Source organism: Sminthopsis crassicaudata, chromosome 2, assembly GCF_048593235.1.
Source record: "Sminthopsis crassicaudata isolate SCR6 chromosome 2, ASM4859323v1, whole genome shotgun sequence".
Lineage (NCBI taxonomy): Eukaryota > Metazoa > Chordata > Mammalia > Dasyuromorphia > Dasyuridae > Sminthopsis > Sminthopsis crassicaudata.
In genome coordinates, this window is record NC_133618.1 from 342,516,918 (window position 1) to 342,542,128 (window position 25,211).

At 34.8% G+C, this 25,211-nt stretch overlaps 1 protein-coding gene across 9 annotated transcripts in view; it reads left to right on the top strand.

Annotated features, from left to right (window-relative positions):
* LOC141556459 (metastasis-associated protein MTA1) overlaps window positions 1-25,211 on the top strand; it is a 610,678-nt gene that overhangs the window by 51,915 nt on the left and 533,552 nt on the right. The window lies entirely within an intron of this gene.

Consider the following 25,211-nt stretch of genomic DNA (forward strand, 5'->3'; position numbering starts at 1 on the left):
ATTTTGTACATTGTACAATTACAATTACATTGGCTGTCTACAGAAAAGGATGAAGGTCTCCTGGAGCTGCTTCAGGCTAATAAGGAGCATAGTAGCCTCCAGACTAAGGAGGGAAGACATGTGATTTGAAGCTGGTGTCAGCAGCGTGGAGGAGTGGTGGTGCTGAATGTCAGAATCAGGTATTAGGTGATTTCATGTTGATCAAGCAATTGAAATTTCATGGCTTGGAGTCTGGAAGAAACAACTCATAAAAAGAAAAAAGGGGAAGAAAAAAAAGAATAAACAAAAGTGGAGTTAGGATGGAGGCTACTAGGAAAAGTAACCAGAAATCCCACCCACAGGAAGACTGAAAGGGAAGATGAGGCTATCATGAATGTCTCTTGTTCAGAGAGCTTTTCCTGGAATAACTATCAAAAGAACATTTCCCCTATATTCTTGCTTTTATTTACTCAAAGGAGTAGGGGTAATGAGTGGAATAGTGTAATATGATCTCCTTTAGCAAAAACTCTAGAGACTTTTCAGTCTTATAAGGGAAGGGTTTTACCCAATTAGTACAGGTGTCAACAAAAACCAAAAGCAGTTGGAAGCCTCAGCCAGGAGGAATATGTGCAAAATCCATCTGCCAATCCTTCCCCAAGTATGCACCCTTCCTCCAGATATGCTTCAGGAAGGAGGGTTTTAACAGCTCTTTCAGAATTTACTTACCTAAATGCTATTTGAGGAAGTAGGTGTCAGGGGTTGGGATATTAAAAGTGCTGTGGTCAAGAACAAACAAGCAGCAGCATAGGCTGCTGAATTTGCTAGCCTTTTTCCTTTGACATGAATCTTATACTGAAATTTTCTTTTGAATGAATCCCTTCTGTTGTCCTTTATAAAATATAACAAATCTCTCTAGGTACTTGGATAGTTTGCAGTAATTGTTCCCCTGTATACTTATTGGGGGAATATTTACATGAAAGGCATATTTGGAGTCAGTATAGATATCATTCTTATTCCTTTACCCAATTCTAAAGCTCTGTTATAGGCAAAAGTGCTCTGGCGGAGAGTTAGAATCTCCAATGATTGGCTTAGGGTGAGCTTAGAGACTTCTTCAAAAAGACTATGGCAGCCATTGCTTTAAGCAGTAGGGTCACCCCAAAGACACCATGTTTCTTTGAGAAGTAAGCAGGAATCTGTAATGGATTCCAAGGACAGAGTCAAGACTCTTAAGACTTGGCCCCCACCTTTCATCAACATACAGAATAAAAGGCTTTTGGTTGGGCTAAGGTTGGGGAGAGGTCAGTTTAGCTTTCAAGGTCTTAAAGAGCCTTGGCCTGATGAGGGAGTGATAAGATTATCTTCCTTCTCTTTTCTATGAGCAAAAGGGAGGTGGGAGTTAATTCATGACCCAAATAAAAGTGCTGCTAGAGAAACCTCCCAGGCTGGGCTGGGCTGCAGATAAAGATATCATCTACATATTTTATTATACTCATGTCTTCTACTGATCACTTGCTTTGGTTATAGAAATTTGGTGTAAGAAGAAAAAGCAGGGACATGATTATAATAGGATTAAAACTGATCTTTCAAGGCCTCAGCCTAAGAACACATACATTACAGGATAAAGCATCCTTAACTCTCTTTGACAACAAATCATGCAGTAACAATTCTACCTCATAGAGTCAAGAATTATCAAGTGGGGAAAAAAGAAAACTGGGAAACTGATCCCACCTTAAGCAGTGGCTAAGATTGTTCTCCCCCTTCTTGCCCAGATAAGATATTTACCTGTAACAGTTCAGGAAGGCATCCCTCCAAATAACTTATGTCATTTGTCCCAAATGGTGAGTTACTGAATTAATTATCCATCAGGCAGTCCTATCCAAATTCAAAACTCAAAACAATATTAGTTACAATCCCTAGAGGTTTCATCTCAATAGTAAGTTTCACTAATCAGGTTTTAGATTCTAAACTAACTATTCCATATGCCTGCAGAGCACAGTCAAATGCTAGATGAAGGATTGTCAGGTTAGACTCCTGCTCTAGTTTCTTCAAGAAAGCTATTGTAATGCTGGAGAAACTGAGGCAAGATAGATATTAGAGAGTATTTAATATTTTATTTGAAAGGGAAAGATTTACTGGGACCAAATGGATTTATGGTTTGGTCCCAGGACAGAATGAGACTATCTTCTTCAAGAATCCAGCAAACAATGTGAATTCTCAATGTCATATATACATGTGGCTCAGATACAGAAGATAGATTGAGGCGGGGCGAAGTCAGAGCATTGAGAGTAGGAAGAAACTATCAATCTGATTCTGACAGGATGGGGGGAGGCATCTTGATAGGATAGTATCTAATATTCTGATAGCTTGAGATGGAGAGAGGCCTTCTGATATTCTAAAATATAAGATCTTTTATCTTTATCAAATATTCTGACGATTAAGAGGGAGGGGTGGTTTTCCAGGATTGAGCAGAACAATTGAGGCAGAACAATTCAAGGAAACCAAGGCAGGACAATTCAGGGAAACTGAGTCAGGATGATAAAAGAGAACTGTGGCATAACATTCCATACTCTCTCTCTTCTGAATATTCAAATCATTGAATTACCTTCCTCTAGATAGGTCCTAGCACCATAATTTTGACCAACCTTATATAAAGCAAATAAACCAAAATAAACTAGAAAAACGCAAGAACAAGTCTCTCCTTGATAACCCCAGAGTTAATCAACAGTACAAAGGCTCCCTGTTGCTAGCATGTCAGGTCCTCTACAGTTCTGGAGCATCTCAGCCAGAGAATCCAGTTTGAGATGGAAAGTTTACTGTGAGTTAGGTCTGTGGTCATTTGTACATTTAACTCAGCCTCTGCTTATATAGGGAGTAGCAGTGCTCAGGACAGTCCTGCCCATCCTAAGAGGGCACCCCAAGTCTGTCAGGGACTTGAAAAAGGGGGGAAAAGTGGGGCCTGGCGTAGCTCCATCTGTCCCCTCTCAATAGAACAGGAGCTGCTACTAGGATCCAGATTTCTGAGCAGATTATGCACAGTTAGACCAAGGCAACCCCGAACTCTTAGAGGCCTGATACCAAACTGGAAGGTTCTTTGAGAATACTGAAATACTAATTAAGGAATTGGGGTTACAGGAGTGGGAGTGAAGAAACAGATCAGAGAGACTGCCATTCCCAAGACCAGGTGTCTGATTTCTGGTTGTTTCTAAAAAATAATCCCCAAAACTGAGTCTGCCAGGGCAATTCCAGCATAACCAGCAAATCATACTCCAGTAAATTTTAAGCAAGGAAGTAAAACAAAAAGGACTGTTTAAAGAATTTATACCAGTTTCCCCAATTTCCTATCTCTTCCTCCCTTTTTTTTCTCATGGAAAGGAATTATCAAATAACCATACCACATATAAATCCCAAGAGTGAATCAAATTCCTATACATAGCAAATTAATATAGTAAGTTTCCTAAAAATCCCTTATACATACAGCAATAGTTGTAGTAACAATTTCCATCTTAAATATTAAACACACAGTAATAGATGACCCAATCAGGGTTCCGAAATTCCCCATATCAGTCCATCCGTATGAAGCTCTTCAAAACTGCTTCAGGCTGCGCACTGGCGGAGACTCTCAGTCCATTCATACGTGTGGTGTGCTACCTGCTACCAAAGCTTTAGATGGGCCGATCCATGTTTCAGAAGTGGTCCAATAATCTATAATCTAGAACAACAAAAACATAAATCTAACAAATAAAGGCTAGAACAGTCTGAAATAGAAAGACTTGGTTCACAAGACTGCTGTAAATTGTGAAGAGCCAGCAGCTTCCTATATGAAGAGATGAGTTTGCTTAATAAAATAGGCAAATGGGTATCCAAAATAAATAGCAGTTAGGTCTCACTGTGCTAATTGTCCTCATTATTTAGAAACTTAAAAAAAAACACTATGACATATAACCAAATTGGAAATAGCAAGGTATTGACTTAATTGCATTATGCGTTGTTAATTGATTAAGTTTCTATTGACTATTATTCTGATCATAAAAATCAGTCACAGGAGGAAAAAAAATGCAGGGACACAACTATAATATAACATAAGTAATTAAAACTCAATCTTCAGCAAAACAGGATGAAATAGCTTTAATTCATTTTTACTCCAGTTAATTGTCTCACTAACTATCAAAGGATGGAGCTTAAAACTCCCAAATAGCACTGACTATACACCCAAGAAATTTTACTTCCAATAACAAATCCCATTACCCAAAGTTTCAAAATAAATCCTGAACAGATATTTACCATAACTTTATATTTATAACAGTAAGAATTTCACATTAAGTTCACTCTAATCTAAGTATATCTAAGTAGACAGTTTCACAAGTGAACATTATACATACAAATCATTTTGCTTTTAAAATACCCTATACATAGACAAATATTCCAGATTACATATTGGAACAGATGATGTAGACATTCTGCACAAAGACAAAGACACAGACAAAAATTACGTGGAAGAGGATCATCCCTTTCCCACACAAAACAGCAATATCTTATAAAGTGCATTCTCTGGTGGTATTTTAGATTTTTGCTTCGAAGATTTGGATTTGGACTGCCTTCTGAGGAGCCAGTGTCATGGCTTGCAATCTGTAATACAGAGAGTTGACCTCTCAGCTTTGATCCCCAAACCTGGGGAGGGGGGTCACTGTCATACAGAACACCCCTGCTCTGTGCCATTTGTTAGGACTTCTTTCTGGCTTAGTAGGTGCCATCCCCTACCTTGGATCACCAAGCCTTGATGAACCCAAAGCTATGGACAGCATAAGAGCACTCTTAACCTGGATTATGCATGCACAAATTACTTGTCTCCCAGCTCAACTCTCAGACTTCTTTGGAGACTTCTGCTTTATATATATATATATATATATATATATATATATATATATATATATATATATATATATATATGTATATATATATATAAGTATCTCTCTTATTAGGCCCATACTTACAGAGGGAGGCTTGAGAGTCCGATCTAAGGATGGTTAGAAAAAAACCAAATTGGCACCTGCCCTGCATCAGAACCCAAGTCTTCTCTCTAGGATGTCATAGGTCCCAGACAAGTTCCTATAAATTGTGTAGGACAAGATGTTAGACCCCTTTCCCCCCCTTACCCAAATTGACTAAGGCATCTTCAGATACCAACAGAAAGCATTTATTCATTTCTTGCAAGGAGAGATCCAAGTACACCAATTGAGCAGCTCAGCATGGTGCTCAGCAGCCCCAGGCTGGGAATGGATTAAATAGCATAAAAGATTTAGGTTTGAGTATAATGGGAAACTGAGGACTTCCCAAGAATAGTCATTTGATAATTCTGAAGAGAACCCTAAAACCTGAACCTCTCACTTGATAATTCTAGACCCAATTCAAGGGTCTCTTAATTATTAAGGCACTGGGAAGGAGAACAAAAGATTTGCTCCTCTAGTAGAAATATCTGATCTCCTGGACTTTTACTTTACTTCTTAGAAGAACTTAACTAATTAATGAATTGGAGACATTCTAAGGGTTCTGTAAATTGGGTAATCTCTATTTGTTGAGGAAGCCTGAGGTAAACCAAGTCTCCTTGGTTATCCTAGTTTAATGATTACTTATCTCTAAACAAATCTTTTTGTGAAGAGATTATATATGGTTTCTTACAAAATCATTAACTAAGGTAGATTGAATTTATAACTTAGATTTAATTTATCTGGGGAAATGAAATAAGGTAAACAGTTGCAAAACTGACCATCATAAAATTTAGGTAAAAATTTAACAAGTTCATGTTATTTCCAAGCATTATTCTTGTGGTCATGACTATATAACTCATTTCAATCTATGTGGAAATTAACTTCTCTAGACTGCTTTGGAGTCCAATGTGAAGTTCGCTTCTTGCAAGTTTTTAAGAATAAATACTTTTATTCTTCATTTGAGATATCTCTTGAGTATTTGTAAACTGGATTTGCCATACCACACAGGTCATTGGATGGACTGAAAAGGAAGTAACCATTGACCAATGGTTCAGCAATGCTGCCTACTTCCTGTGAATTACATAACTTCTTGAAGCTTAGCCGTAGGATCTGAGCTTTACTGCCCTATGGTCCTCTGAGAAATCTTCATCTGGGTTACATTCAGGAATAATATGTAGTAACAAATTTCTTTCTGATCAGCTCCTGCCTCTAGGCTTGGTACTCTTCAACTTATTCCCTACTCTTCCCCACCAAAAAACTCCCCTTAAAAAATCCCCATCTCCCTAAATGAAAGAGGATCAGAGATGTAGGAGAGACTACTGCCAGCAGGCTTGGTTTATTCTCTAATCCAAGGAGATTTTTTGTTTTACTCTGTCCAGCTTTCCATCTGCCCACAAAATAAGTGTCTTTCCTCCATCAGTGTTGTCTGCCTCTGGCACCCTTGCATTGCCTGTCCTTTCCTGTCTATTTGGTCCCTACTGGTCTACCACTTCCCATTGCCCACCTCTCATCTTTCTCTCAATGCTGGCCATATCTCCACATAGCTGGCTCTACTTGTTCTTCCTCCTACTCTCATTTGACCCTAACCTTCAAAATGACCTTGTCATGTCATAGACTCTTTTCTTGCCTTCTTCCCCTCTATCCCCCACATACATAGGCAAATTTGCACTATTTTAAAAAATCACTTTATCTAAAAATTACTTAAGGTAGAGGAATGTGGAATGGTATACTTATGTAAGGCAATTACACTAAAAAAGTCTTTACACTAAAAGCAGTATCAAAAAAGGAAACATCTGTTCAAAGTTAAGTAGTATTTGTATTTGAAAAAACTGAAAACAATCTATATAAAGTAAATAAAACTATGGTATTTTTGGAATACTGAATATTGAAACAATGTACTGAATAATGTATTGAAATAATATATCTTCCTTGACCCATCTCCTGTGAGTATCCCCTAAAAAGTTAGGTTCTGGGTTCTATTGTATATTCTTGTATTGTGACCTATTGAAAGTTCTCTTGAATTAAATTATGTCTATAAAGATGACCTCCATAATTTGTATTATATATTTATAATATTATATTATTTATAAGACAAAATATTTTTACAAATGATATAATAAACTAATATAAACTACTAATATATATACTAGTATATATATTATATATATTACATAAATATAATGATTATATACATAATATATAAATTATAATTATATTTATATATTATAAATATGTAATATAATATATTCTATATAATATATACATATATATGTATATATTATATCGATTTTATATATATATACACACACACACACACACACATATATATATATATATAATATATATATATAATATAAACCCCTTTTTTGTTATCTTAACTGTTTGCATGTATAGGAAACAGAATTTGTTTTGATAACTTCTCCCTTCATGAGCTTTAGAAAAGTGATAAAATGTGTGTGTGTGTGTGTGTGTGTGTGTCTGTGTCTGTGTGTGCATGTGCACACACGTATATGTCAAGAAAATAGTATATATGTACATCTGAGAAAAACTTGTACTTTTGTATTCTTTATTTCCAAAGGTCTCTCATTTTATTTTTTTAATTTTCTGTGTAGGTTCTCAACCTATGTCCTCTTTTGGTTAGAATTACCTAGTTCTGAAAACAGTAGTACATTGAAATCCCTAAATTTTATTGTAGTTTTCCTTTCTTTTTCTCCTTTTAATTCAATTAACTTTTCATTTAAGTATTTTGATATCATACTGTAAGTATACATGTTAAATTTTAGTATTTCTTTGTCTATAGAACCTTTTAAGTCTAATGTTGTTTCCCTGTTGATCTCTCTCCACGTTTGTTTTTACTATAGCTTTGCTCCAGGCCCTAATTTAATGCTTTTATAAATTTTTGTTTCAAGTTTGCTGTAAATAACAAATGGATTTCATTTTTGTAGTCAAATTTGTTATCCTCTTCCATTTTATGGGTGAATTCATCTTTTTTTATTATTATTCTGGTAAATATATATATATTTTTTCTTCTTAAATAATCCTCTATCTGTCTACTATCTAACAGAGAGAAGAAAATAATGGATGGATTTAATGATCTTTAATTGAGATTATAAACTTTTTTTTCACTGTCCCTCATCTCTTTCTTATCTCTGAATATCTGATCACTGGTTTACACATACACATAAATATATGTGCATAAATATAAAATATATACATTTAACCCCATCAATTTTTTAAAAATTACAGCATATTTGTACCATAAAGTCTCTAAAACATATATAGGCATATATCTACATGTCTATGTAGATCTCTCTTTTCTGTGTGTACACACACACACACACACACACAGTCTATGTGTCTATATTCACATTTATATCTTTTCTTCTTAGTTCCCCACCCCCCACCCCCAGGGAAATTTATTTTTTTAATTGAGTCTTTTCATTGCCACGTGTTTAGGTTCTTTCTATTTCTGTTTTATGGGGGGCATGCTTTGTGCAGTTATACAAGAGTTGCTAAGTTTCAGTTTATGTTAGTTGTATGAGAGAAAGGGGAGTTTGTTCACCATGGAACAGGTATCTTAGAACACATACAGTATAAAACAATTGTGGGGGTTGGAGTGGAACATGGAAAGAGTAGAGTTAAAGGAAATGGAGATGACAATGAGAAGTGGAGATTTTAGGAGATCTCCTAAATGGGTGGTAATTGATTATTGAAGGAAAGAAATGAGTGGCCCATGAATATTCAAGCTTTCCCTGTCAAATAGTATTGAAGATAGTGCTGAGCTCAGTTTAGGTCTTCTTCACCTGGGTGAGAAGTAACATTACTACCTTCTCAATCTTGAAACACATTCCCCATCTCATACTGATGAGGTTTGACGCAGGGCAAAGAGTTGTGGGAACCCCTTCTGGTCAGCGCAGGTCCTTTGTAAAAGAATTTATGAACCCAAAAAGTTAGACTGGCAAAAAGAAGTTTATTGGCACTGGGAAGTCAGCCACTCCTCCGTAGTGGCAAGGTCCTGACAGAGAAGTAAAGGTCTAGCAGAGGAGACTTGGGAGAGAAAGAGATAAATTTCCTACTAGACAAATCTCCCAGCATAGAAATCCCAACAGAGAGGTAAAGAGGGGTGTAGTCCTGTTAGGGAAATGGAATCTGGAACTGAGAAGAAAATGCCTTCTAGGTGGGCAGAGAGTCCTAGAAAACTGCTTGGGTCTCTGCAAGGTATGAGTTTTAAGGAAACCTGTTACATGAGTAGCTCTTGGTGAGGAGCTGGGATAGCTTGAGCTGATCAGACCAGGATTTCTCAATTGAATGAGAATTTAGAATTTCAAAAAGATCAATGGGAGTTGATTTGCCTTTGAATAGTGTTGCTTCTCTCATCCTGGAAGGATGGGCTCTCTCTCTAGACTTCTTGGAGCCTGGGATATCCTGATCTCTCAGATCAAAAAGGGGACACAACTTAATTATTTTAAATAGTTTTTATTTACCAGATATATGCATGGGTAATTTTACAACATTGACAATTGCCAAACCTTTTCTAATTTTTCCCTTCCTTCCCCCCCATCAGATGGCAGGTTGACCAATACATGTTAAATATGTTAAAGTATAAATTAAATACAATATATGTATACATGCCTAAACAGTTGTTTTGTTGTACAAAAATAAATGGACTTTGAAATAATGTACAATTAGCCTGTGAAGGAAATCCAAAATGCAGGCGGACAAAAATAGAGGGATTGGGAATTCTATGTAGTGGTTCATAGTCATCACCCAGAGTTCTTTTGTGACACAATTTAATTTTAAAGGGAACACAGTTTCAGAGTGATAATCTTAAAGGGAACACAGCTTCAGTAAGGGAAACAGTTTCCCTCCCACTTCAATACTGTGTAAGCCATCTATAGTGATGAGAGATAGGAAAGGGGGAACCCCGTTTTGGTCAGCACAAAGATAGTCTCATTATGGCGCAGTGTCCCCTGTAAATGAATTTACAGACCCAAAAACCTAGATTGATAAAAAAAAGTTTATTGTAGGAATTTGGAAGTAAAGTTTAGTTAGAAAGATGCCAGCATGGCTGGAAGGATACCATGTTTGGGGGAAGGGCTCCTGCAAAGAGAGAGCTCTAGCTTGCCTCTTTTATACCTAAAAGGGGCTTGTAGGCAGTGCCAAGTTCGCCGGCTTTTCAGATAAGGAAGAAACTGGGAGGGGTTGGGGAGACCTGAGCAGATAGTGGGCCTGGATATTCAAAAGGATATTGCTTTTTGACCAGGATTCATGAATCAAGGTCAGCCTTGGGGGTTGGGAAATCAGAAAGGAATCTTAAAGGGACCTCAACCCCTATTATATAGTGATCTACATTCTTTTCTTTACATATTATACACCCTATTTTCTGTCATTATGTCTTTGTACTATGTCCCTCCAAAGATGCCCCCATTTTTACCACTACTTCTTGAAATCTATAGTTTCCATTATACATTTATATACATCCATTATACAGCAGGTCATATTGTCACTTTCTACTTTACTGATTCCTACAGCTACTAGTGTCCTCCTTTCTAAAACTACTCCTTATTCATCAAGGAGGAAAAACAAAACAAAACTATATTCTTTATGTACCTATGTGTGTGTATGTATATGTTTTTGTTTTTGTTTTTCTACTCCTAGATTTTATTTCTGTATTCTACTATGTTAGGATAGGGATCAAAACTGAACCTATGATTTCATTGATATGGAGGATTTCTGAATAAGGAAATACCCTCTTCCAATGCAAATTAGTACATTTTATTGCAAGTTGTAGGCTTTGATACTTGTTTTGAATACGAGTATTTAAATGATCTGCCTAGAGACACATAACTAGGATTTGTAAGAAATGGGATTTGAACCCAGTCTTCTTTTAATAGAAAACATATAATATGGGTGATTATAAGAATCAGTGCATTATATAATATATAAACAAGTCTAATTCTTCCTTCACATGACAACCCTTCAGATACTCGAAGACAACTATAATATTAAGGACCCTCCTCCCACCCCTCACCCCTTTCTCCAAGTCTTTTCCCTAGACTAAACTATTTCCTTTAGCCAATCCTCATGTTAAAGACTGAGTACCCATTTACCTCCTTTGGACGGTTTTCAGGTTATCAGTAATCTTAAATGTGGTGCACAGAACTAACATGATAGTCCAGATGAGGTCAGAATATGGTGGGATTGGCATTTCCCTTATTCCTAGCAGCCATGCTTCTCTTAATGTAGCCCAAGATTTTTTTTTACTTTTTTTGGAATGCCACAAGTCATGCTTTTATATATTTTTAAAGGCAGAGATGCTGTAAACATATTAAAAGGTAGAAATAGTTAATATATCCTTCACAGCCCAAAGTGCAATAAAAATCGTGATTGATTCAAGGAGCACAAACAAAAAAACAAAAGACTCAGTGGTGACTTACCAATTAAATCAGTGGGCCAAGGAGCAAATCACAGAAACAATAATTATGTGAACAAAAAATGATGATGATGAAACAACATGTCAAAATTTCCGGGGTCCAGGTAAAGCAGATAAGCTAAGTCAGTTTTCTAATATGATAGTATAAATCACAGTAGACTATACACACACACACACACACACACACAAGATACAGTAAAAATACTGGGGTAGTTTCAGTAGAGTCACAAGTTACAAAGTTTATCTTCAGGACTCAACAGCATTTCTGTTAATAAAAAAATAAAATGGAAGAGAGGACAATAGAAAAGAAAATCTCATTCCAAATAACTACTAAATGTATATGTATAAACAAATCTAATGCAAATAAGATTAGAAGGGAAGTAACAAAGTGGGAAAACATTTTTACAGTTAAAGGTTCTGATAAAAGCCTCATTTCTAAAATATATAGAGAACTGACTCTATAAGAAATCAAACCATTCTCCAATTGATCATTGGTCAAAGGATATGAACAGACAATTTTCAGATGATGAAATTGAAACTATTTCCACTCATAGGAAAGAGTGTTCCAAATCACTATTGATCAGAGAAATGCAAATTAAGACAACTCTGAGATACCACTACACACCTGTCAGATCGGCTAAGATGACAGGAAAAAATAATGATGAATGTTGGAGGGGATGTGGGAAAACTGGGACACTGATGCATTGTTGGTGGAGTTGTGAAAGAATCCAACCATTCTGGAGAGCAATCTGGAATTATTACGTTATCAAAGTATGCATACCCTTTGATCCAGCAGTGCTACTCCTGGGCTTATATCCCAAAGAAATACTAAAACAGAGAAAGGGACCTGTATGTGCCAAAATGTTTGAGGCAGCCCTTTTTGTAGTGGCTAGAAACTGGAAAATGAATGAATGAATGCCCATCAATTGGAGAATGGTTGGGTAAATTATGGTATATGAATGTCATGGAATATTATTGTTCTGTAAGAAATAACCAGCAGGGTGAATACAAAGGCTTGGAGAGACATGAACTGTTGCTGAGTGAAATGAGCAGAACTAGGAGATCATTATACACTTCAACAACAATACTGTATGAGGATGTGGGATATCTTCAACAAAGAGAAGATCTGTTTCAGTTCCAGTTGATCAATGATGGACAGAATCAGCTACACCCAGGGAAGGAACACTGGGAAATGAGTGTAAACTGTTTGCAGTTTTGTTTTTCTTCCCAGATTATTTTTACCTTCTGAATCCAATTCTTCCTGTGCAACTGAGTACCCATTTACCTCCTTTGGACGGTTTTCAGGTTATCAGTAATCTTAAATGTGGTGCACAGAACTAACATGAATAGTCCAGATGAGATCAGAATATGGTGGGACTGGCATTTCCCTTATTCCTGGCAGCCATGCTTCTCTTAATGTAGCCCAAGATTTTTTTTTACTTTTTTTGGAATGCCACAAGTCATGCTTTTATATCTATATAATATATCTAGAATATACTATCTAATATGTATAAGTGCCTGCCATCTAGGGGAAGGGGTGGAGGGAAGGAAGGGAAAAATTGGAACAGAAATGAGTGCAAGGGATAATTTTGTAAAAAATTACCCATGAATATGTACTGTCAAAAAAAAAGTTATAATTATAAAATAAAAAAATATTAATTAAAAATAAAATAAAATGTATATGTATAAAGTATTTGTGGAATTAATCTATCAAAGCACACAGAATATTTATATAGATTTAATTACATGATTCTCTTTAAGAAATTAAAAAAAAAAAAAAGAACTTAAATAGCTGAGTAATATTTGGTGGTTGTGGTTGGGCCCTGCCAAAAAATATCAAACAAACAAAAAAAAAAATGACCATACTACTAAAGTTAATTTAATCTTTTAATATCATACTAATCAGATTATCAAAGCAATACTTTATAGAACGTAAGAAAATACTAGCAAAATTTATAACATGAAGTGAAGTGGTGTACTTCTGTACAATATGAAAGGAAAATACTAGCATTTTCAGATCTCAAACTGTTGTGCAAAGCAACAGTCATTGAAATTGTGTGATACTAATTTAAAGAAAACAAAGAAATTGATTAATGGGAACAGAGATGACAATGGAATTCAATAACCCATTATGTGATAAAACAAAAAAAAAATACTTAGGCAAGAAGTCTCTATTTGATAAGAGCTAATGGTAAAACTTTGAAGCTGTCTGGTAGACATTAGTCTTAGATTAACACCGTATCCCTTGTTCTACAATATAGTCTATATTTGTTTGTGACTTTAATATTAAAAATTATTGTTTAAAAAAAAAAAAAAAAAAAAAAAACTAGATCATATATTTCTCATAGTTATGGGTGGGAGACATTCTTGACCAAAAAAGTTAGAGAGAAAAATTGGTATCTTTGATTTCATGGAACCGAAAAGCTTCTGCAGAGACAAAATTATTGCAACTAGGGAAAGAAGAGATTTGATTGAATTGGGAAAAAATCTTTGAATAAAATTTTACTTGTAAGAATAAATAACTCATGTGTGTGTCATAAATACATATAACCAGCAGAGCTATTTCTCAATAAGATGTATAGTAAACAAAAAGTTCTCAAAAGATTTTCAGAGTATTGGTAACTATATGAAAGAGAAATGTAAATCAGAATAATTCTTAGATTTCATCTTATTATCTGCAAATTGGTTAAAGTGACAAAAGATGGCAGTAGTCAATGTTGGAGAAATTGTGCAAAGATAATTACACTGGTACAGTATTGATGAAGCTTGTTTCTTGACATTTTTGGAAGTAATTTGTAATTATTCAAAATAAAGTTAGTAAAATGTCAGTACCATTTGACTTAGAGATACTTTTACTAGGCTTATATAAGATACATAATTTCAAGGTAATTTAGTCTTCTTCTTATTACTAAGGCCAGTACTCAATAAAAGGATGGCCATTTGGCCATCTCTTGGAGCAGACAGTCATAGTAGCAGGCTCAGAGATTACCTGCTCTTTTGGAAGAGAATTAGCAGTCAACTCTGATTGGTTAACACAATAGGAAGTGAGCTGTTTTAAAAGAAGGGTCTGAGAGATGTCGTGTCACCCTTGGACAGAGAACTATCTTTGTGCTCAGACTCATCCTTGGCTGGCTAAACAGAAAGAACTGTCTCTACCCAAGCATGATTGAATGGAATTCACTTGAGATTAGAGATTCCTTGTAGAGTTGAGTTGGGTCAAATAGAAGCAGTCTTCAAAAAGGACAAGAAAGAGGGAACTGTAAATTTCCCCAAATCATTAATTATTAATAATCATTTCTCTCAAAAGCATAGAAATACTTGAACCAATGCAGAGTGAAATAAGTGGAGCCAGGAAAATAATATATTCAGTGATTACAACAAAGCAGGTGGAAGGAACAACAGATATTTACAAAAAAAAAAAAATCAAAAGTAAATATTAAATAAATAAAAAGAATTAGAATTGCTTCAAAGAAGAGACGTCTCTGTTTTGGAAATCCTATTGTGGAAGTCACATGTCCATAGGTGTTGTGTATCACATGTTTTCAGACTTTTTCAATTGATTATACTGATTATTTTTTTCTCATCTTCCTTTGTCTTAAAAAAAATCAGTTTGCTATTTGGAATGGTTCTCTAGGAAGGCAAAAATATAATTATTAATAAACTTTTAAACATATTAAGCAACATTAGCACAATTCACAGCTTTCATTGTGTCAATTTTTTTTTTCAATTTATTCTTCAGTTAATGGATTCTACTCATCATATAAATCCAGCTTGCAGTCCATTCCTTATTGATTGCCAAACTTTTAAGATATGTTTCTGTAATCTTTGTAGTAAATCCAATTTGAATTACAATTCATTTCAGTTGTCTTGAACTCTTTGTGACTCCATTTGAAGTTTTCTTGGCTCCTTTTACAAATGAGAAAAATGAGACAAACAGGGATAATGTAATTTGTCCAATGTTTTCCTGACTTAAGATCCAGCACTATGCCAATTAACGACTTGTCAAATATGCTATTACTCTCTTAACAAAAGAGCTTTACCAGTATTTGAATAGTGAAAACAGTATCTCTTTTTGTTTATCATTTACCACTTTTTGTCACTAGGGACAGAAAACCACCATGACAGAAAACCTGCCAATGGTTTTTGTTTTACATGGCATTGTAGGCACATTAATAAACATTTATCAATTTATTTGTTTCCAAGATCTTTCCTGCCTCAAAATACATCTAAATTTGGGCATGTGGGACCATATTGGATATACCTATAATCCCGAACTGCTTAATCTTAAACCTTCTACTTTTAATCCCCAAAGGAATTCATGGGCAGTGGAAAATCATTCTGCTTGTATAGTCTGCTTATTTTTCCTTAGATCCATAGAGACCACTTGAACCAGTCTTCCATGGTTCCCTCAGCTATTGCTTTATTCCTTGAGGAATCTGCTCTAAGATGATTGAGAATGGGATATAGTTTCTTATAAGTAGAATCTTATAATTCTAATTATAGAATGCTGCCTTAAGGCCTACTAAAAATCCAATAATAATCTTCATCAACATTCTTTTTATATTCTTATATCCCTTATAGACATGATTGAGTGACTCCCATCTCTTAACATCCTTATACCAATCCACTTTCCATTTCCAGTCTTTTTTGAAAATTTATAATCCCAGAACATTGTTTCAGAAGTAGACTACCCTGCTTCTAGTCTTTATCAAAAGAATTGTCCACTTATCATGAGTGGGAAAAAAACCAAATTCATATATGTAATTGAAATTTAATTTCTCTCATGTATCACTTATTGATTCACCTTCTCATAATCTTTAACAAACCCACTAACATAGTTATAAGTGGGTCCACCAGCATTTACTGAATACTATCACAGTTGCTTTTAACATCTAGGTTTCTTCCAGTTCATTCAGTTGTTTTTATCCTATGCTGGACTAAACTTTTTCATTTTTCATGGGAACAAATATTTCATACCTGTGCATCCTGTCAACCCTGAAAAATAAGTTATCAAAGAGCACACATAACAAAAACTTTAAACTGTCAACTGCAATGTTCTCTGGTTCGGATTTCTTGGGGTCTCTGGGAGCAGCCTTCTTTTCACTTCAGTAATCACCACAAGAGTAGCCAGGTGTTAAAGTCCAAATCCTTTATTATCTCCTTCAAAGTCTTGTCTTTCCTTAGGCCTGGTTAGCTTTCTTAAAGGCCTTCTGGAGTCTTGGTTTCAGTGGAGAAACTAAGGAGGACAGCCCTGCCACCAAGGTGGTATGAGATAGGATGAATGAATCTGAGTCCAAGGGCTTGTGCTTCAGCCTCCAGTCCACTTGTCTTCTCTAGCTCTGTGCATGAATGAGCCTGGTTGAGGTTCCTAGCTTATATTCTCTCCACTGAGTATAAACCAATCATTATATCACTAGGAAACCATTATTTGTTGTAAGATTAAATCAATTATACTGAACTTAAAAAAATATTAAGCGCCATGGTAAACTAGATAACCCATTATATCATCAATTCCACTTAGTACCTTGTAAGAATCCTTTGTTTCAAGTTTAGAGTTCTGGCTCATAACAGTCAACTCTGAAAAATAAAATGTCAAAGAGATCACAACGGTTATAAGCAAAATGTTTTCTTTATTTCCTTGAAGGAGAGAAACTAGAAATGAGTGTTGGGGTTTGCTCTAGAACTAAGGAAGACTCAAGATAGCAAGGCTAACCCTTAATACATATTGTTGTGGGAAGACAAAGAATCAAGTAGTGAGATGTAATGGCACCAGAAAGATGTCACAGTAGCAATATAGCAAGTTTGCCAAAAGATGAAAGTCTCTTTATAGCAGAGCTTAATGAATAGGACATGGTTCTTGCAGGTTATTGCCCAGGCTCTGGGACCACTAGTTCTATAAATTAGCTGTAGCAGAGTTCATTTAGAAAATGAGTTCAAAATACTGTCCCAGACTGAGGGCACAATTTGCTTGGGCTTAGAATATGATATTCTAGAGAGCAATGGAACTGGGATTATAACCAAGAAGCACCTACCCAACAAAATTTAGTATAATCCTTTCTGGGGATTCAAGCATTCATGATGAAAAGACCAGAGTCGAAGAGAAAATTTGATTTTCAAATTCAGGATTCAGGAGAAGCATAAGGAGGTAATCAGGAAAGGGAAATTATAAGGGACTTAATAAAGTTTATCTTTTTATATTTCTACATGGGAGGATGATACTTCTAACTTATTAGTATTTTTTCATTATTAGGACAGTTAGGAGTATGTATAAACAGAGGGCACAGGTGTGTGAGGAATATGCAGAAATAATATCTAAAACAATAAAATTAAGAGGTGAGAAGACTGTACTAGAAGAAAGGGGAAGGGAGAGGTGGGATGGTGTAAATTATTTCCGTAAAAGGTAAGGAAAGACTTTTACAGTGTAGGGGAAGAAGGAAAAGAAAAAAAAAAAAGAAAGAAAAAGAGAGTGAGTGAACCTCACTCTAATCAGAATTGGAAATAAAGTGGAAATAACATACATACTCTGGAAAAAAGGAGGAAGGAAGGAAGGAAGGGGAAGGTAATATGGAAAGATGGAGGGTGATAGAACATGGGGCATATTGGAGGAAGCTCTTTTGAGGAGTATGAAAGGAGAGAGAATAGAATTAAGGGGGGAGGGAGAATACAGTTAGCAATAGTAATTGTAAAAAGAATTTTGAATCGAGTTTCTCTGCTGAAGGTCTCATTTCTCAACTGAGTTCCCTAAGTTAAATTTATAAAGAAAAAAAAAGCCATCTCCCAATTTATGTAAGTACATAATATGTATGTGTATGTACATGATATACATGATATAAACTATATGCTACTCGGTATGAAAACCAAAAGAGATTAAAAAAAGAAAAAATGATATGCATGTACAAAAATATTTATGCTAGCTTTCTTCTCAGGGCAAAGAATTGTCAATTGAGGGAATGCCTTCAACTGGGTAATGGCTGAATAAATTATGATATGTGATTATTATGGAATATTATTCTGTGGGAAATGATGAGCAGGATGCTCTTAGAATAACCTGGAAAGTCCTCCATGAACTCAAGAAAAATGAAATATACTATGTACAAAGTAATAGCATTGTTGTGAGATGATCAGCTGTGAATTACTTTGCAATTCTCAGCAATACAATGATCCGTGAGTCCTTTGAAGGGCTTACAATTGTATATGAATCCAGATTGAAGCATAATTTTTTTTTTGGCTTTATTTTTCTTGAAGATTTTTTTTTGAGAGGAACTATGTTTTCTTTTACTTTGATGGAAATATTTTGCATAATAACTAGTCTATTTCTTAGCCAATACCAAATGGTTTTGGTGACTGCTGCTTTATAATATAGCTTTATATGAGGTACAGCTAGGCCACCTTCATCTGACTTTTTTTTCATTAATTCCGTTGAAATTCTCAACCTTTTGTTCTTCCATATGAATTTTCTTGTTATTTTTTCTAGGTCATTAAAATAGTTTCTTGGGAGTCTGATTGGTATAGCACTAAATTAATAGATTAGTTTAGGGAGTATTGTCATCTTTATTGTATTTGCTGGGCCTATCCAAGAGCACTTAATGTCTTTCCAATTATTTAAATCTGACTTTATTTTTGTGACAAGTGTTTCTTAATTTTGCTCATATAATTCCTGACTTTTCTTTGGTAGATGGATTCGCAAATATTTTATACTCTCGACTGTTGTTTTGAATGGAATCTCTTGCTGTTGCATTTTGTTGGTGATGTATAAAAATGCTGAGGATTTATGTGGATTTATTTTGTATCCAGCAACTTTGCTAAAGTTGTGAATTATTTCTAATAACTTTTTTATTAGAATCTCTGGGGTTCTCTAAGCAAACCATCGTATCATCTGCAAAGAGTGATAGTTTGATTTTCTCATTACCTACTCTTATTCCTTTAATCTCTTTCTCGACTCATTGCTGAGGCTATCATTTCTAACACAATATTGAATAGTAATGGTGATAGTGGGCAACCTTATTTCACTCCTGATCTTACTGGGAAAGGTTCCAATTTATCCCCACTACATATGATGCTTACTGATGGTTTTAAAGGACTATTTTAAGGAGTAGTCCATTTATTCCTATACTCTCAAGTGTTTTTAATAGAAATGGATGTATTTTATCAAATGCTTTTTCTGCATCTATTGAGATGATCATATGTTTTTTGTTAATTTGATTATTAATATGGTAATATACTAATAGTTTTCCTAATATTAAGCCAGCCCTACATTCCTGGTATAAATCTTACTTGATCATAGTGTATTATCCTGGGGATGATTTTCTGAATTCTTTTTGCTAATATCTTATTTAAGATTTTAGCATCAATATTCATTAAGGAGATTGGTCTATAGTTTTCTTTCTCAGTTTTCAACCTACCTGGTTTAGGTATCAGTACCATGTCTGTGTCATAAAAGGAGTTTGGTAGGACTCCTTCATCCCCTATTTTTTGAAATAGTTTATATAACATTGGGGCTAATTGTTCTTTAAATGTTTGGTAGAATTCACATGTAAATCCATCTGGTCCTGGGGATTTTTTCTTGGGGAGTTGATTAATAGCTTGTTCTATTTCTTTTTCTGAAATGGGACTATTTAAGCAATTTACGTCCTCCTCTGTTAATCTAGGAAGCCTATATTTTTGGAGGTAGTCATCCATTTCATTTAAATTATCAAATTTATTAGCATAAAGTTGGGCAAAGTAACTCCTTATTATTGCTCTAATTTCCTCTTCATTGGTGGAAAGATCCCCCTTTTCATTTTTAAGACTAACAATTTGATTTTCCTCTTTCCTTTTTCTGATCAGATTTACCAAAGGCTTATCTATTTTATTGGCTTTTTCATAAAACCAACTCTTAGTTTTATTTATTAATTCAATAGTTTTTTTTACTTTCAATATTATTGATTTCTCCTTTTAATTTTATAATTTCAAGTTTAGTATTTGGTTGGGGGTTTTTAATTTGGTCTTTTTCTAGCTTTTTAAGTTGCAGGCCCAATTCATTGATCTTCATCTTTCTCTATTTTATTCAAGTAAGCCTCTAAAGATATAATTTCCCCTTATTACCGCTTTAGGTGCATCCCACAAATTTTGGTATGATGTTTCATCATTGAAATTATCTAGGGTGAAATTATTAATTGTTTCTATAATTTGCTGTTTCACCCAATCATTCTTTACGATGAGATTATTTAGTTTCCAATTACATTTTGGTCTATTTACCCCTAACTTCTTGTTGAATGTAGTTTTTATTGCATTGTGATCTAAGAAGAAAACATTCACTATTTCCTAAGAATATAAAAGATAATTAAATACATCATTTGTGAGGGAGCATTACCATCCTGATGCCTAATTTCCTATATCTCTCTTCCCCTTCTTAACTAAACTCTGAAAAAATCATCTATATTCCAGGCCTTTTTACTCTTTTCTGAAATAACTGCGTTTTGTCTTTTGGAAATGTCATTGTGCTGCAACTGTTCCTTCTAAAATTATAATAGTGTTTGGCTTTCAATCCTCATCCCTCTTTATCCCTGTAACATTAAGAAACTTTTCCTAACACACTTAATTTTCATTGATTTTGTGTTACTGTCCAACAAATACAATCATCTGATAATAGAATTAGAATCAGATAGGCCTTAGATGTTTTCTGGTCCTATCTTCTCATTTTACACATGAGTTAAGTAAAGCCCAAGGTCACTCAGGTGGGAGGTGGCTTTACTGAAGTTTAAATTCTGACTCTAATATCCAATAATATCCAATGTTCTTTTTGTGCACTAGGCTTCCTCCCCACTCATATGAAACTCATTAGTCTCAGATTTATTTATTATGAGTAGTTTTGAAAAAGGAATAAGTATCTTATCAATTCATGTCTATAAAACAAATTTTCCTAAAGCCAGCTAAACCTGTAGTTGTTAGCTATTTATAGGATTAAAACAAAACTTAATTGTTTTCTTCTATTTTTACATTATACTTCTTATTGTATTCCTTTCTCCACTCCTCTCAGTAAGTCATTCCTTATAATAAGGAAGAAAAAAAAGCTTTTAAAAAAATACCTATTAAAAATGGTTCAATGTTTGGTACCTAAGATACTTAACATTTTCAGAGAAGTTGGAAGATATGAATTTATATATTTCTCCTTTGTGGCCAAGCTTTCTTAGAATTTTGTAACTTTCAGTTTTGATCAATTTGTTACTGTTTTTCCAGTTACATGTTTTCATTGTGTGTATTGTTTTTCTGGTTCTGGAATCATTTTGCATGGAGAACTTGACTCTTGCTTTTTTTCTTCACCCTAATTGCTGCACTTATTCTAAGGGACTTGACATACACACATGCTTGTTTCATATGTGATGTATGTATATGTGTGTGTATACAAACATATTCTTTCCCTCAAATACTCTAACTTCACAGTTCCTCACTCAATTCAATTCACATGACTTCTCCAATCTATTTCAGCTATACATAAAACATAGTAATACCCTTAATCTTGAAATCATTCACAAGTGTTGAGCCTCTGTGTTTAAAGACAATGAAATTCCCCTATTCATAATCTTTCATCATCCCATCTTTCCCAAAGCTTTATCACCCCTAACACTATTCTTCATCCTCCCTGTGAGCTCCATTCTCTCCACTCTTTTCTTTGTTGGCTATCATTCTCACACTCAACTGTTCACAGAAATGACTGTTAACATATTCATGAAAGTAGAGTTGGCAGGGAGTAAAGAAGTACAGAAATATTAAATGACTTGCCCAAAATCAAATAGCTAGTAAGTGGATAGTTCTTTGGCATTCTGTCACATGTCCTTGCTATATCATCTCTTTCAAAAACTGAGAAAGGAAAAGTGGGAGATAATATAAAGTGTTGAGATGAAGAAAAGGGGACAAAAAAGGAATTGGCTCCTTTTATTTAGTAAATTAAGAAGTAAGGTATTAAGCTTAGAGAGTGGGGCACGGGATAGTTTGGGAAATCTTAGGAGAGAATGGAATAATTTTTAATGGAATCATTTTAGGAGGAATAAAAGGCTTCCCTTGCCACAGTGAAAGCCCAGTTAATGTTAGATGACATTAATTGTAATGTAGTTAGTAAGCATGATTATGAGACTTTTTCTAGCTATTTTCAGCAGTAGGCTCATAGGATATAGATGGTGGGAAGTAATCCAGGGCTGAGGTTTGGTAAGGGATAAAAAGTTTTAGGAAAAAGGAAGATGAGGGATTTGAGATTAGACAACATTGTAGATTTAAACTTAACTCTCCAGTAAAACGGAGAAAATCCTAGCTAAGCTATTGGCCTGAGAAAGTACTAAAGAGGGTTTGAAGATTGTGATGAGGGTGATAAATAGGCTTAATAGTTGTAAGGACTAGAGTTACAAAGAGAAATTCCATTTAAAGTAATTACTGATAGTGTAAAATATTTAGGAATCTATCTGCCAAGGGAAAATCAGAAACTATTTGAGCAAAACTACAAAACGCTTTCCACACAATTGGAAAAATATTAAATGCTCTTAGATAAGGTGAGCAAATAAAGATGACAATACTACCTAAACTAATCTATTTATTTAGCACTATACCAATCGGACACCCAAAAAACTGTTTTAATGACCTAGAAAAATAACAATAAAGTTCATGTGGAAAAATAAAAGGTCAAGAATTTCAAGGGAATTAATGAAAAAAAAAAAAAATCAAATGAAGGTGGCCTAGCTGTACCAGATCTAAAATTATATTATAAAGCAGTGGTTACCAAAACCATTTGGTATTGGCTAAGAAATAAAACTAGTTGATCAGTGGAATAGGTTAGGTCCAAAGGACAAAATCATCAATAACTCTAATAACCTAGTGTTTGACAAACCCAAGGACCCCAGCCTTTGGGATAAGAACTCAATGTTTGACAAAAATTACTGAGAAAATTGGAAACAAATATGGCAGAAACTAAGCATTGACCCACACTTAACACTATACACCAAGGTCAGATCAAAATGGGTTCATGACCTAGGAATAAAGAATGAGATTATAAATAAATTAAAGGAACATAGGATAATTTACCTCTCAGACCTGTGGAAGAGGAATGAATTTATGTCCAAAGAAGAACTAGAGATCATTATTGATCATAAAATAGAAAACTTTGATTATGTCAAATTAAAAAGTTTTTGTACAAATAAAACTAATGAAGATAAGATTAGAAGGGAAACAATAAACTGGGAAAATATTTTTACAGTCAAAGGTTCAGATAAAGGCCTCATTTCCAAAATATATAGAGAATTGACTCTAATCAAGCCAATCTCCATTTGATAAATGGTCAAAGGATATGAATAGACAATTCTCAGACGAAGAAATTGAAACTATTTCTAGTCATATGAAAAGATGCTCCAAGTCATTATTAATCAGAGAAATGCAAATTAAGATAACTCTGAGATACCACTACATACCTGTCAGATTGGCTAGAATGACAGGGAAAGGTGATGCAGAATGTTGGAGGGGATGTGGGAAAACAGGGACACTGATACATCGTTGGTGGAGTTGTGAATACATCCAGCCATTCTAGAGAGCAATTTGGAGCTATGCTCAAAAAGTTATCAAACTGTGCATACCCTTTGACCCAGCAATGTTGCTACTGTGTTTATATCCCAAAGAGATCTTAAAGAAAGGAAAAGGACCTGTATGTGCAAGAATGTTTGTGGCAGCCCTCTTTGTGGTGCCAGAAACTGGAAACTACATGGATGCCCATCATTTGGATATTGGCTGAATAAATCATATATTATGGAATATTATTGTTCTGTAAGAAATGACCAACAGGATGATTTCAGAAAGGCTTGGAGAGACTTATGTGAACTGATACTAAGTGAAATGAGCAGGACCAGGAGATCGTTATACTTCAACAACAATACTATATGATGAGCAATTCTGATAGACGTAGCCATTTTCAACAATGAGATGAACCAAATCAGTTCCAATAGAGTAGTAATGAACTGAACCAGCTACACCCAGCAAAATAACTCTAGGAGATGATTATGAACCACTACATAGAATTCCCAATCCCTCTAATTTTTTCTGCCTGCATTTTGGATTTCCTTCACAGGCTAGTTGTACACTATTTCAAAGTCCGATTCTTTTTGTACAGCAAAACAGCTGTTTGGACATGTATACATATGTTGTATTTAATTTATACTCTAACATATTGAACATGTATTGGTCAACCTGCCATCTGGGGGGGGGCGGGGAGGAAGGAGGGGAAAAATTAGAACAAAAGATTTGGCAGTTGTCAATGTTGTAAAATATCCCACGCATATAAGCTGGTAAATAAAAACTATTAAAAAAAATAGTTGTAAGGACATAGTATAAAATAAACCTCAAGGATCCCAAATTCCCAGGTGTAGTCATTTTTCTTTCCTTAAGCACTGTGAATTTGTTTATTTGTGCCTTGGCAAATTGCCTCTTTTGTTTGTTACCCAGTAAAAGTGGCTCACTGTGAAGAGGAGGAGCTGAGATGAAGAGCTAAACTGAGGAACTAAGAAGGAACTGAAACTGAGAGCTGGAGCTGGGGTTGAAGCCTCTGTAGGAACCTTCCTTCCCCCTGGTGCTGGTATTTCTAGTGAAGCACTTGTCTTGGTGTTTGTTCTTTCTTGCCTCTTGGTATAAAAAGAACTTTGACCCAAATCCAAGGCTCTAGGTCTAACAGTAGTGTTGAAGTTTAAAGAGAAATGAAATAATATGGAGTTATGATCAGAAGACTTGTTAGGCAATCTGATGAGGCGATATGGATGAAAGTGTTCACGTTTTATAAGACGAAACTATTAATACATTTTTGC